Source organism: Ursus maritimus (genome assembly GCF_017311325.1).
Source record: "Ursus maritimus isolate PB19 chromosome X unlocalized genomic scaffold, ASM1731132v1 scaffold_X1, whole genome shotgun sequence".
In the NCBI taxonomy this organism is placed as follows: domain Eukaryota; kingdom Metazoa; phylum Chordata; class Mammalia; order Carnivora; family Ursidae; genus Ursus; species Ursus maritimus.
In genome coordinates this window covers 14211034-14224181 of record NW_024423319.1, presented here as the reverse complement: position 1 = coordinate 14224181, position 13148 = coordinate 14211034, and the positions used below count along the sequence as shown (strand labels likewise).

Below are 13148 nucleotides of genomic sequence, written 5' to 3'. Positions count from 1 at the left end.
TTTGAAGAACATTAACTGCATCCTTCTTTAATAATCTTATCTTAAAAATCATGCATCTAATCCATTAGACCTATTTTATATATTTTTAAATCAATCTGATCATTCTTTGGATCCTCTCTAGAATTCCTACCTCCTGTGCAAAGGTTAGTGGCTCAAATTAATCTAATATTCTCATACTCTTCAGACTAGGACAGGACATTCTTTCTCAGTCATTGTATTTGCCTCTTGCTATAATCAGTGTCACACTGACTTTGAGCTCAGGTTGGAAATGCTGCTTACAGGCATTCAGTTCCACCCTGAAATATCTTTCTCCCCTAGCTGTATGCCGTTACATACGTATCCTAGCCAACTTCCATTTTGCCAATTTATCATGATCACTTAAAATTGCATTGGTACTTTCCAGAATGTTGGAAACTGCGAATGACTTAATTCCCTCTGAAATTTTGCTGGATAGTACCACAAGGTCTTTATAGTGAAGGTTAACAAGGGTATTGAATGCTATCAAGGACCTTCTTCATGAGTTACTATACTGTATAATCACCAAATTTGACTCCAAGTCCCCCGATACTTTATTCCCTGTTTCTACTCAAAGTAATGTGATCGTTATCATAATTTAATTTTTTATTAGTAAGAAAGTCATGTGAAGTAAAATGAGAGCCTTACTGAAATCAATATGGACCACGTCTTTCCAGATGATAATATGAACTTGATCAGTCTGCTCTCACCTGGGTGTAATCTTTTCCTTTGACATATGTAGGCTCCAGATTTTCCCCTTACTAATGCTCTGGGAAGCTGTGGTCTCCTAAAAATAATAGCTTGTGGTTTTCCCAGAATATCTGCCAATTCTTGAGTAGCCAAAAGTGACGGCCACCCATGCTTTCTGATACAAATCATCCAACTTCTTAACTTTCTTGATGCAGGTGCAGCAAGAGACACACGCATAGCTGCCCCTGGATTTGAGTAATATCTGATCTTCGCTGACCTAATTAGTATTAGCTGTTCTAATTTTAGGTAATGTATTGTGGGCTACAAGAGAAATTCAAATAAATGGCATCTTCCTGCTCCGTTTTGGGGTTAAATAATTCGCCTTAACCTGAAGCCTCTCTGGGTCCATGTTACTGCACAAATTTAATTAGCTCCTTTGGCCACAACAGCTCCAAATTGTGTTTAGAATGACCAAGCTTATGGACTTCAAGTTGCAGTTATAAAGAAGTAAGGGAAGATGTCATTGTCAAAACGGTCGTTAGATGCCCAATTGGACAGAAGGAAAAAAGCTAAACATGTGTCAGAGGCCTGTTTTCTTCTTATTCTTTTTTTTTAATTTAAATTCAATTTGAGTAACTAGAGGGTGTTATTAGTTTCAGGGGTAGAATGTAGTGATTCATCGGTTACGTATAACACCCAGGGCTCATGCCATCATCAAAAGGATAACGCCTCAACGATTTTCTACCTCCAAATATGCTCATCTACCATCACAATGAGTAAGAGTCCCACCAGGTCTCATAAAAGTTCTTTTCACTGTTATATTCTTACTTCAAAGGGCAAAAAAATGTCATTTCACAATAACCTCCTCGTCATGAAACACTTCCAGTGAGGGCATTCTAAAGGGATAATCCATAATCAAAAGAACCCAGAGGGATTTTCTGTCCAATTCGTGAAGTTGGAATAAAGCAAAATAAAGTGCTATATGTTTGTCTGTAGATTGAGTCTATGACATTCTTTCTGGGGAAATAAAGGGTGAGAATTGGACCGCAATGTCAGCAATGACTTTTAGAAAGTTTCGTTTCATAATTTCTTCTATGTTTGTCAGATAATAAATCTTCTCTGATATGGATAAGTAGGAATGTGACCTGATACATCCCTTTAAATTGTAGCTTAAATTATGTGTGTGACATTCTGGAGCATTTTTATAACAGAAGAGATTTGTGATTATGTGTACTATTACTCGGTCCTATAATCATAATAATTTATGTGGTATGAAAAGAATGCATACTTTTCCTTTCCCCAGCAAGGGAAATGTCAGTGCATAAAAAACAGAGACGTCGGGCCCTGTTGCATTTGTAGCCTCCGAACCCCTTTTCTCCTCACAAATGAGGCAGACCACAGTGTCGCGCCGGTCCTCATTGGTTGCAAGGTCAGGTCACTGCACCCTCAAAGCCCCTCAGATCTGCTCAACTATCTAAGCTCCCAACTATAATCAGCCTTTTCTTCTGGTCCTTAAGGGTGAGAATCAACTGCACTTCTGGGACCAAGCGCCCTGAGAGCTGCCCAGGACCAGACATGGCTCTGAAACCGGAGCCCTGCAGAAGCAGCTGGCCCAAGTCATGGGAGGTATAAGAAAGCCACCCAGATCCTGAGGACTTATAACTGGCATCTCAGTGCTTTGTGCAACCGAAGGGGTGACTCCTTGAACAACGCTTGGTCTCAATTCTGGGTGTTCGTCGGAATCTTCTGGGGAGATTTTAAAATACTGATGCGTGGGACCTACCACATTTTACCTAAGTTGGAATCTCTGGAGGGTGTTCCCAAGGCAACTGTGCTTGTTAGAATGGTTTCAGGAGTTTCATGTGCGCCTCCCGCTGTGAACCACTGTACTAGCAAGGCAAACTCTGCCTGGACCTTTTTCCGCTTTCAGATTCCCAAGGGTACAAATGCATTGGCTCAATATTTATTAAGACTCTATTGTGTTGTAGGACTCTTTTAGATAAGGAGATACAACTATGAACAAAATAACAAACTTTACTGCCCTTGTGGAGCTTCAGTTCTAATAGGGATTTTTTTGATGTTCTGTTTTTGGTCTGGTGGTGGGGTGGGCAGCAGAACCAGAGTCAGTTACCCCAGAGCTCCCTGAGATATCCAGAAGAAAACGAAAATTCTTTGCAGACCCCTCCTCTACTCATCAGCCATGTCTTCTGAACCCTGACAATGAGCTAGGGCCCCTGAGGATGAAACCCCTCCCTCATTCAGCCTTCTCCAAGAGCTCTACAGTTTGAGAACTGATACTCAGAGTCAGGGTCAACTGGCATAATGATTGAGCCTATCTTGATGATGCCAGTCTTAGCTCAAAGGAGGACCAGTGATAAAACAATCTGTGTATGGGGATATTTGCCAAGAACTATCATATAGGGCTTGAAAGGTATTCCTATGAACCATACATTCGACCTGAGTTCACATTTGTACTTTTAACACTCTGAACACCTCTAACCTCGTCAACAAAAAGGAGATATTCCTCAGCCCTTAACCTGAGCTAAAGAATTAGTGAGGATACTTTAGAAGATCTCTGACCCTTGGGGCACCTGAGTAGTTTTTTTTTTTTTTTTAAAGATTTTATTTATTTATTCGACAGAGATAGAGACAGCCAGCGAGAGAGGGAACACAGCAGGGGGAGTGGGAGAGGAAGAAGCAGGCTCCCAGCGGAGGAGCCTGATGTGGGGCTCGATCCCATAACGCCGGGATCACGCCCTGAGCCGAAGGCAGACACTTAACCGCTGTGCCACCCAGGCGCCCCCTGAGTAGTTTTTAATGACTGCATTGTATTCCATGAAACAGACCCACCAGAATTTATTGTTGGTGGACATTGTGCTTGTTTCTAATTTTTCACAACTATAAATAAAACGATAAACAATAATACAATTAAATCGCTCGCTCTCTCTCTTTCTATATATATAACCCTGATTAGACCAGACACCCTTGTGGATATTCTAGGCTCCTCATTCACCTTAGCTGTTCCTCTTCATTTGCTAATTTGTTGACAATGAAGCGCAGACCTCAAAACTTTTTCTTATCTCCCTTGATGAAATCATTGGATCATATGGAATCAAATATCGTTTCTACACTGATAACTCCCAAATTTATATACTCAGTTCAGGCCTTCTACTGTCTTCCAGAATGATATAATTTACCATCTCCTGCTACACCTCAGTCTTAGAAGTCTAATAAGCAATTCGAAATTAACGTGTCCAAAACCACTCTTGCTTTTTCAGCAAAACATGCCCCTACAGACTTCCCTCCGCATCAGTGAATGCCAGCTTCCTTCTTCTGGTTGTTCCAGCCCTTAGATTAATTCCTGCCTCTTCTTCGTCACGGCGTAGCGCATGCTGTTGGCTCCGTGTTCCAACTGTATCTGTAATCCCCCCGAAGCGCTACCACTCCAACACGAGGCACCGCCCTCTCCTTCCGGGACCATTCCAGGTGTCTCCTAAAGCCTTCCTGCTTTTCCCTTGCATTCCCCTGACACAGTCTATTTTCAACACAGCAACCAGTTCATCTTCCTCTGCTGAAAACAATCCAATGATCCAATGATCCAATGGCTTCCCAGCTCACTCAGAGTAAAATTAAATTACTACTGCCTCCTCTGAAAGTTTAGCTTCGTGACCTCAAACTTCTATTACCTCCTCCCTTAGACTCCCTGCTCCAGCTACACTGATCTCCTCAAGACTCTCCTAATTGGTCAGGCATACTTCCTGCTCAGGGCCTTTGCACTAGCCCTGCCTTCTACTTGGAATACTGTGGCTAGATATCTTGATGGCCAGCTGCCTCATCTTCTTCAGATCTTCGCTCCTTAGAAAAGCCTTCTCGAAGCATCCTATTGTAAGCAAAGACCCGTATTTCTTGCCCCACTTTGCTTTTCACAATAGAAGTAGAGGCATCATGCATACCATATATTTTACTAATTTATTTTTTGCATTCTGTGTCCTACTAGGTTGTAATTTCATGATGACAGGGATTTTTGCCTATTTGATCACTGTTGTATCCCCAGCACCTGTATTAAACAATCATGCTCTACTAACATAATGTTTATCTTCTTTATAACTCCTATCACGTTTACAATTTTCAGTCTTTTTACATATCTGGCTAATGTCTGGCTCTCTGGCTAAAATGAAGGCTTCATGTAGGCCTCCAAATATATTTGTCGATTGAATGAGTGAATGAAGAAATACTTAAGTATTTTCATATTATAAAATACATCAAAATGTATGCAGGTTTTAAGCTTCATTCAAACTGACACCCTTAGTCTAGCAGCTTTTTGTTCCCCTTCCTGCCTTTGGATAGTTTTTAAAAAATTTTTTTCATATTATTATTATTTTTTAAGATTTTATTTATTTATGTATGTATTTGAGAGAGAGAGAGTGCGCAATGTGGGGGGGGAGGGGCAGAGGGAGAAGCAGACTCCCCACTGAGCAGGGAGCCCGATGCGGGACTTGATCCCAGAACCCCAGGATCATGACCTGAGCTTAAGGCAGACGCTTAACCGACTGAGCCACTCAGGTGCTGCCGTATTATTTATTTTAAAACAATTTTCATCACATATAATTAACATGCTAGTCTACCATTTAAATCGTACAGTTGAATCGTTTTTAATATACTTAAGTCTTTGTGCAGACATCACCACGGTCAATTTTAGAAGATTTTCATGACGCCCTGAAGAAGCCACATACTCCTTCATAGTCACCACCACACCCCATCTCCTCTCAACAAGGATCATCTTTGTTGTGTATGGATTGGTACTTCATTTGCTTTTATTGCTATATTATAAAGTAATCGAGAAACTAAAATCCCAGTAATCTTTCAAAGAAAGATTAGTAATTGGACAAACGTCTAAAAAGTATAAAAATTGCCCGCCTTGATCCTTTCTTTGGGTCTTGATTTCATTATTGGCCCTCCATGTGCAAACTTCGCTTTTTTCCCCTGTTCATCTGTCTCACAGCAATTTAGCTCTTAGAGCAGCTGGAAGACCCTGAAAGGGAGAAGGAAGCAAGTTTTCCTCTCCTCTATACACATCAGCAATGTATGAGGTTTCCCAGTTTTTCATAACAAAAGAGTTGTATGGCTATGAATCTCCCACCACTAGCATGTGAGAGTTCTTGTGCCCCTGGACACCCATGAGTACGGCAGGATATAATTTATCTTAATTTGACAATTTTATAGCCAAAAATTTTACCCTATTGTTTTAATTTGCATTTGTTTGATTACTAGTGAGTTACGCATGGTTTCATGTTTTAAGCCATTTATTTAAATGCTTCCTGAAATGATTCCCATGTCATTTGTCACTTTTCCTTTTTGTGTTATTGTGAATTAATGTTTTGAAGAATTTTTCTATAATAAAAAAACGTACTCTTTGCCAATCATATATAATTATATGTATATTTTTTTTCTCCTTTTGGTGGAAAACAAATTCTTACTTTTTAAATGATTTGAAATTTATACTATTATGATGTTCTGGGCATATTCAAATAGCATACTTAGGAAGTCATCTTTAACTTATACATTCCTCTAATTATTCTTTTCTTAACTTTCACTTCTTATCTTATATAGAATCAATGTTGATTTACAGTCTGAACCAGGGATCTGAATGTTTGTACCACCTAACATTTTCAAAAGTTGTAAAAGAGATGAGACAAAAATAATTTTCAGTTTAACTCTTGGTAAATAAGAAAATCTAATGAGCCAGGGCCTTTTGTGCTCAATACAGTAATCTCGAGTAAACCAAACATGCACACAATACTTTAGGAAGATTGATTTCAACTTCACCAAAGCAAACTGGGAGCGCCAAGTATTAGTAATAGTGGCTTTTGGCCAATTTGAATAATGTTGCTATAATCAGATAAATGTTAAAATCCCAGAGATGCATTTTAGCAATATCAAAAAAAGAGTTTGTCCTAAATGAACAAATATATTTTAAATCGCCATCGACTTCAAAGAAAGAAAATTACCATTTTTAGTTGAAAAGTAATTCTGAGCGCAGGCATTTCTCTATAATATCGGTGATGATGTTGTATATTATGAAATCAAACTAAGTGACCGTGTATCGAGAACTTCGGATATATCCATACACATTTGGTCTAATAATTCCACTTAAATTGAATCATCTATTCACGTGACAGATATTGCACGAGTATCTACCATGTGTTGGACTCTTTGATGAGGCCTGGGAACATGGTGACCCCTGCTTTTACGGAGCTTACATTCTAACTAGTAAAGAAGTGGAGAGCGCAGACATTCAATGATCACACCAATGATTTTATAATTACGGTGGTAATGTGTTACCATAGAAAATTGCCAAGTGTTAGCATAACCTGTTGGACAGGTGCCTGACCCACACTTGGAGGCCAGGGAAGGCTTCTTAGAGGAGACGACATAGAATGGGGACCTGAGCAAAGACGAGGTGAGCAAGAGGACACATGAAGGGTGGCTTTCATACTGCCCAGGTGGCTGAGGCAAGTTACCAGACAGGAAGGAACACATAATGGGGAATGGCCTTATGAGGAATAAGCAGAGGAAATCAGGCCTCTGTGTGAACTAATAGCATATCTGAAATAAATGACCAGGGGACACGTTCTTTTTTGTCACATTGAAAGAGTCTTATCTTTAAAAAAAAAAAAAAAGCCGTATTGTAAATTAATATGATAATGTCTCTGGATTGTAACTGTCAGTAATTTGGGTCTGCTGAAACACAGGCCATCTGGAATGTTTAAAATATTGTGGAATCTGTTCTAGAAACAACCTGGTCAAAATGCCTTATCATAGTTGAAGGAGGACTTTACCTCCATTTTGACCTCGGTCTGGACTTTCTAATTAAGTTCTTCTTTCCAGCTTATCTCTTAACAGGCAAGACCCAGGGGCCAAAGCAACCCATGGTGGAAACTGAAACTACCCTCTCAAGCAATAGTGACAGCCTTGAGCTTGCAAGCCTGAAAGCCCCCCGCCATGATTGATCTCGCGACAATCGTTGACCTGACATTTATTGCCCACTTGCAAGTACCCACCGACCTCTATTCCACATTTTCTTTTTTTTTTAAGATCTTATTTATTTATTTGAGAGAGACAGAGATAGTGAGAGAGAGAGTATGAGCAGGGAGGAGAGGGAGAAGCAGGCTCCCCACTAAGCAGAGAGCCCGACACGGGGCTTGATCCCAGAACCCTGGGATCATGACTTGAGCCGAAGGCAGATGCTTAACCCACTGAGTCACCCAAGTGCCCCACACATTTTCTTTATATAAACCTAGAAGACTGTTCAGCACTTTGGAGATGTCTTTGAGACACTCGTCCACTATGTTCCTGGTGTCGGCCTCACTGAAATAAATTCCTTTCTCATTTCACCACTGCTGTTCTGCCTTTGGATTTTGTTGGTGGCAAGTGGCCAGCCCTGGTCTGTTTGGGATGCCTGAAGCCAGGTGCTCTTGCACCCCTGTGCCCCAGTTACATTGTGCGGAAGAATAGTAAGCATGTTTCCTGATGATTCCTGTACATGCCAGCTTATAAACTGCTCCTCTCTCCTCTTTCCTATAATACTCCTCACGCTGCATGCTTTTTCTCCTCTCCTTTTGTCATTCTTTCGTTAGTGAACGGCGTTACTGTCTTCTCAAAGAATCTGTTGTCTTACACATTTGGCTCCCAGATGACCTCCTTTACCCTGACCTCTCCAAAGCTTGTCAGGTTGGAACTCCTAAATACCTTTCTCTTCTCTTCTTCCAGTCTAGTCGAGGTTTAATGGGACAGAGGCTAAGTGTTGCATACTTGCTCTGAAGTCATCACACTCAATCATCATTCTCAATTACTGGTACAGAGTCTGCTATTCTCGTAGGGCCTTAATACCAGGCTTCAAGTATGTGGAGCACTGTTGAATGGGAAGTCAGCAGTGATTACAGTTAACAGAGATAAGAAATATCATAGAAACAGAGTTGGAAGGAGACCTTCAGAATCGATTGGCCTAAAGCCCTCAGGAAATGCCCATCCTGACCCCTATCTCATCCTCCCCCTTCCTCTGTGACCTTTAGGAGCTTGGCTTGCTCTCTGAGCTTCGGTAGCTTAGCATTCACTGCTTTCTCCTGAGAATAAGACTGCTTACATACTTATCATCTCTGCCACCCCTAAAGCATGTCGAATGCGGTGACCAAGTCTTGCTTGTCCGTGTGTTCCCCAGTGCCCAGCCAAGTTCCTGAAATGTCATGGGGACCCACTAACTATTTTTTGAATGGTTAAACGCTATGAGTATGAAATGAGAGGCACTGAAAACAAAACTGTGCAAAAAATCCCAGCAAGCCGCAGACAGCTTTTGCAGCCCACGTGCGGTGCATCAGGGAGCTCACCAGCTGAGAGGCAAAGGCAGAGCACTAGTTCTCTTCAGACAACGCCAGGGGTTCTTCTCTTGCGTGGCAGACTCCTCCGGCCCCAGTGTGGCTCTCCATGGCCCGCGTACGCGCAAGATACCCTTCGCAGCTAGTGTCTCTTGGTGCACCTAATTGCGGTTGATGGACGAGTGGTATTCTTTTCTTTTTTTTTTTCTTTTATAGTTTTAATTTAACAAGAATCAGGCGGGGGGGGGGAATCTGCATATATTCTGGGGGTTTCAAGTAGGCAGATGACTCAGTGTGAAGAAGCTTGTTTGAGGAGTTGCCAACACTTGAGTGATGACACGCGTCCCCATCCCTGGAGGCCCCCACATGGTGGGGGATTTGCTGTGATAGGCAAAACAGAATTACAGTCCTAATAGGCTGCATAAACCGGACCAGGAGAGTCAGCACCACACTGCACGAGGCACAAGAACAAAGGTTTGGTGCTGGCTTCACGGTCATTGAGAGCCGATGTCTTGCTTACAAAAGCGAGTATTGGGGATTATAATCTGAAACCTGCTGAATCCTCACAGCATTGCTTTGTAGAGATACCATCTAAAAAACAAAGAAAAGTAATCGTGCAAGTGTCTGACAATCTCACGGTATTAGGCAAGGAAAACAGCGTGGTCACTCCATATGGCGGTGTGGCAGTGCGATGTTTCAGCTTCTTATTCCTGGAAAATATATATATATGCACATGTATTTATTTCATGTGGGTAAAGTGCATGGTGAGCTGTTCAGCTGCTCCCCTAATACAAGGCATTGACACCAGGGCATGAATGTTGGACATCAAGACTAAGTCTGAGAGTTTATGCATAAACTCAATGCTTAAGAAAGTCCATAATCTCTGTGCGTAGCATTGGGTAGAAGGAAAAAGAGAATTTAAAGGTCTGGTTTTTATAGAAAACACACCACATTGAAAACTGCCTACCTGAGGTATCCTGCCTTTTGTTATTACACATAAGACATGGAAAGAGAAGAGAATACACAGGGGAGAAAATAAAGTTAGATTGACATATATAAATTATATGTAAATTTTATTATTTTTTTATTTTATTTTATTTTTTTAGATTTTGCTTTTAAGTAATCTCTACACCCAACGTGGGGCTCGAACTCACAACCCCGAGATCAGAGTCACATGCTCTACCCACTGAGCCAGCCAGGTGCCCCTACATATATTCTAAATATGCTTATATGGGATTTCTAGGTATACATAGTATAAATAACACTTTATAGAATGTTATCTAACAGATTAAATGAAAATATAAGACTAATACTTAGCACACCAGATGTGCGTTTACAAAGAGATACTGTTGAAATGCTTCCAAAAAATGTAATCCCTTCAGAAACGTTAACACACACGACGAAGTTCTTTATATTAACAATTTACTTAGCATATCCTTCATGGATAATCCAAAAGGAAGTTTTCATTCAACTCGTATGGAATTATAAATTTGCACTGATGGAAGTTTAATCCACAATGTGCTGGATGATTTTCCTGCAGCAAGTAGTTCGAAGACATTCTTACAGTTTACATCAACTTTTAGCTCAGGTTATCCATATTAATGAATCATTTTATTTTATTTTTGCTTAACAAACCACTATTTAATACTCACTATGTCTCAGGCTTTGTTCTATAGGCTTTACAAATATGAATTAATCATTGTGCAATTAATCATTGTCACAGCTCTTTGAAGTAGATACCGTTATTATGCATATTTTCGGATGGAGGCGTTAAAGCTGAGTGTGGTTTTAACGTAACTTGCTCAGAGTCCCAGAACTGGTATATGCTAGAGGGAGGGTCCCAATGCAGGCAGTCTGGATCCAGGGTGGTTCCCATCAATGCCTCATATTGTAGTCAACCATCATTCTCAAATCAGAATGAAAAGCTGGAATCTTCGGATCTCCACACGAGCGCTTCCTGCCCGTGAGATCCAGTGTGAAATGATTAGCAACAACCCCTGAATGTTTGACTACGTAAAATATTAATTCCAACCACCCAATCTCAATTTTTGTTTGGGGTGACTGGTTTCCATTTGGGGAAAATGTCAGAGCTTTATATCCATTTATCTGAGGATACGTGTAGTTGTTGTTGTTGTTGTTCAAGACTAAGTGAACACACGGGGCACCTGGGTGGCTCAGTTGGTGAAGCATCTGCCTTCGCCTCAGGTCATGGTCTCAGGGTCCTGGGATCGAGCCCTGCGTCGGGCTCCTTGCTGAGAGGACAGCCTGCTTCTCACTCCCCCTCTGTCGCTCCCCCTGCTTGTGTGCTCGCTCTCTCTCTCTCTCTCTCTCTGTGTCAAATAAATAAATAAATAAAATCTTAAAAGAAAAAAAAAGACTAAGTGAACATCCCCTGATGCTGAGGACGCCCAGGACTGTAGGCTAATGAGTAGGCTTTCCTCTAGCCTGTGTCTTTGTAGGGCTGCTTCCCGCTCATCAGCTCACCAGTGACTTCCTCAGAGAGGCCTTTCCTAAGTCCCTATCTGAAAACCTCACACACACACACGCACACACACACACACACACACACACACACAATCACTAGCTACCACAACATCCTGTTTTTCTTTATAGTACTACTTACTATATGAAATCATGTTGATTCCCTTCTCTGTTCCCCTCTCCTCCCAACATAAGCCCCATGGCGGCAGTCTTGTCTGTTATTACTGACCTCGATACCCTTCCTGTCTATCTAGGTGCAGAAGTGGTACTCAGCAGATGGGTTTTTGAACAATGGAATGAGAAGACTGGCGAGTAGAATTGCACGAAACGATGCTGGCACTCACTGGAAACAATGAAGGAGAGAGCGCAGGGAGAGATGGGAGTGCTGGGGAACACAAATGCCTGTGTCCAATGGAGAGTGCCTAGGTATTCACTGTCTTCATGATTTCACAGCCAATCCCAGGAACATGGGGAAACTGTTCCAGTTACTTTCCAGGGAAAGAGAAACCCCATGGTTGCTAAATCAGAAACCCAGAGGATTTACTAATCTCTAAAAGACAGGACACGCCTCTTGCTTACTTTTCTATTTTATCCTTCAGCTTAAGTCTGTTTCTGTTCAGTGGACAGGTAGTCGCCATCTTTCTTTTAATAGTCCACAGAACAGTTTACTATCCATCACAGAAATCTGACCGTTCCTCTTTCCAGCCTGACTGATTTCAGCTAGCTCTTCTTTCTTACATTTCATTTTGAGTAATTCTGTAATCATCGTGGTGCCTTCTCTATTGATTCTCATGTTGGGGCTCTGGAAAAGAGAAAACAAGGACACAGTGTAGTCACTATCAGCTTGTATGGGCCTGTTAGGCTTTGAGCTTTCTTGGATTTGCAGCATTTGCACCTCCAAGGCTCCTCTCAAATGAACAGTTCACAGCCAGCATCCATTTTCACTGTTTGCTCTGAATGTTATTTCAGTAGGTTCTTAACAATATGGTCCTCCTGAATTTCTCACTCTGTGGGATTGGTATCTCTGGGATTAACAGACTGTGACTCCCTTCATGTGCTCTCTTGGGGCTGGGACTCCTGAATGAACATTTGTTTTTTAGATTTACTCTGCTCCTCAGAGACAGTCGGAATTGATTTTTTTTTCTTTTCCTTCCAGCAATCATTTACTACCTTTCTTCAAATATAATCAGTCTTCTCTACAAGGTAGTGAAAACGAAGTGGAGTTTGCATGCCATTAACTCCACAGTTGCAAGTTCCTTCTCTGATTTAAGTCAGCCATCTTGAATGATAGCAAGGTGTTCTAAGAAAGGACTGCCTTGAGCAGGAAGGGAGAAGTGTATTTATAGGATAGAAGAGCCATCGTATGAGAAAGTCATGACTAAGTATATCTGACTAGTGGAAGGGGAGAAAACATTTTTCATTTTTTGTTTATAAGGACATTGGAGACTTTATTAGAACCTAAGTTTTAACCTTTCCTATCATCAGGAAAGACATCTAAAGTTGAAAATACATAATATTTGTGACAACTGGTAATGGAAGAAAGATTTGCAATACACGAGGAAGTGTTTTTACCTCCAGGATAAACAAAAG

General features: G+C 41.2%; 1 pseudogene; it reads right to left on the bottom strand.

Moving 5' to 3' along the window:
• The window catches only part of LOC103672867, a 95332-nt pseudogene that overhangs the window by 76887 nt on the left and 5297 nt on the right, over window positions 1-13148 (bottom strand).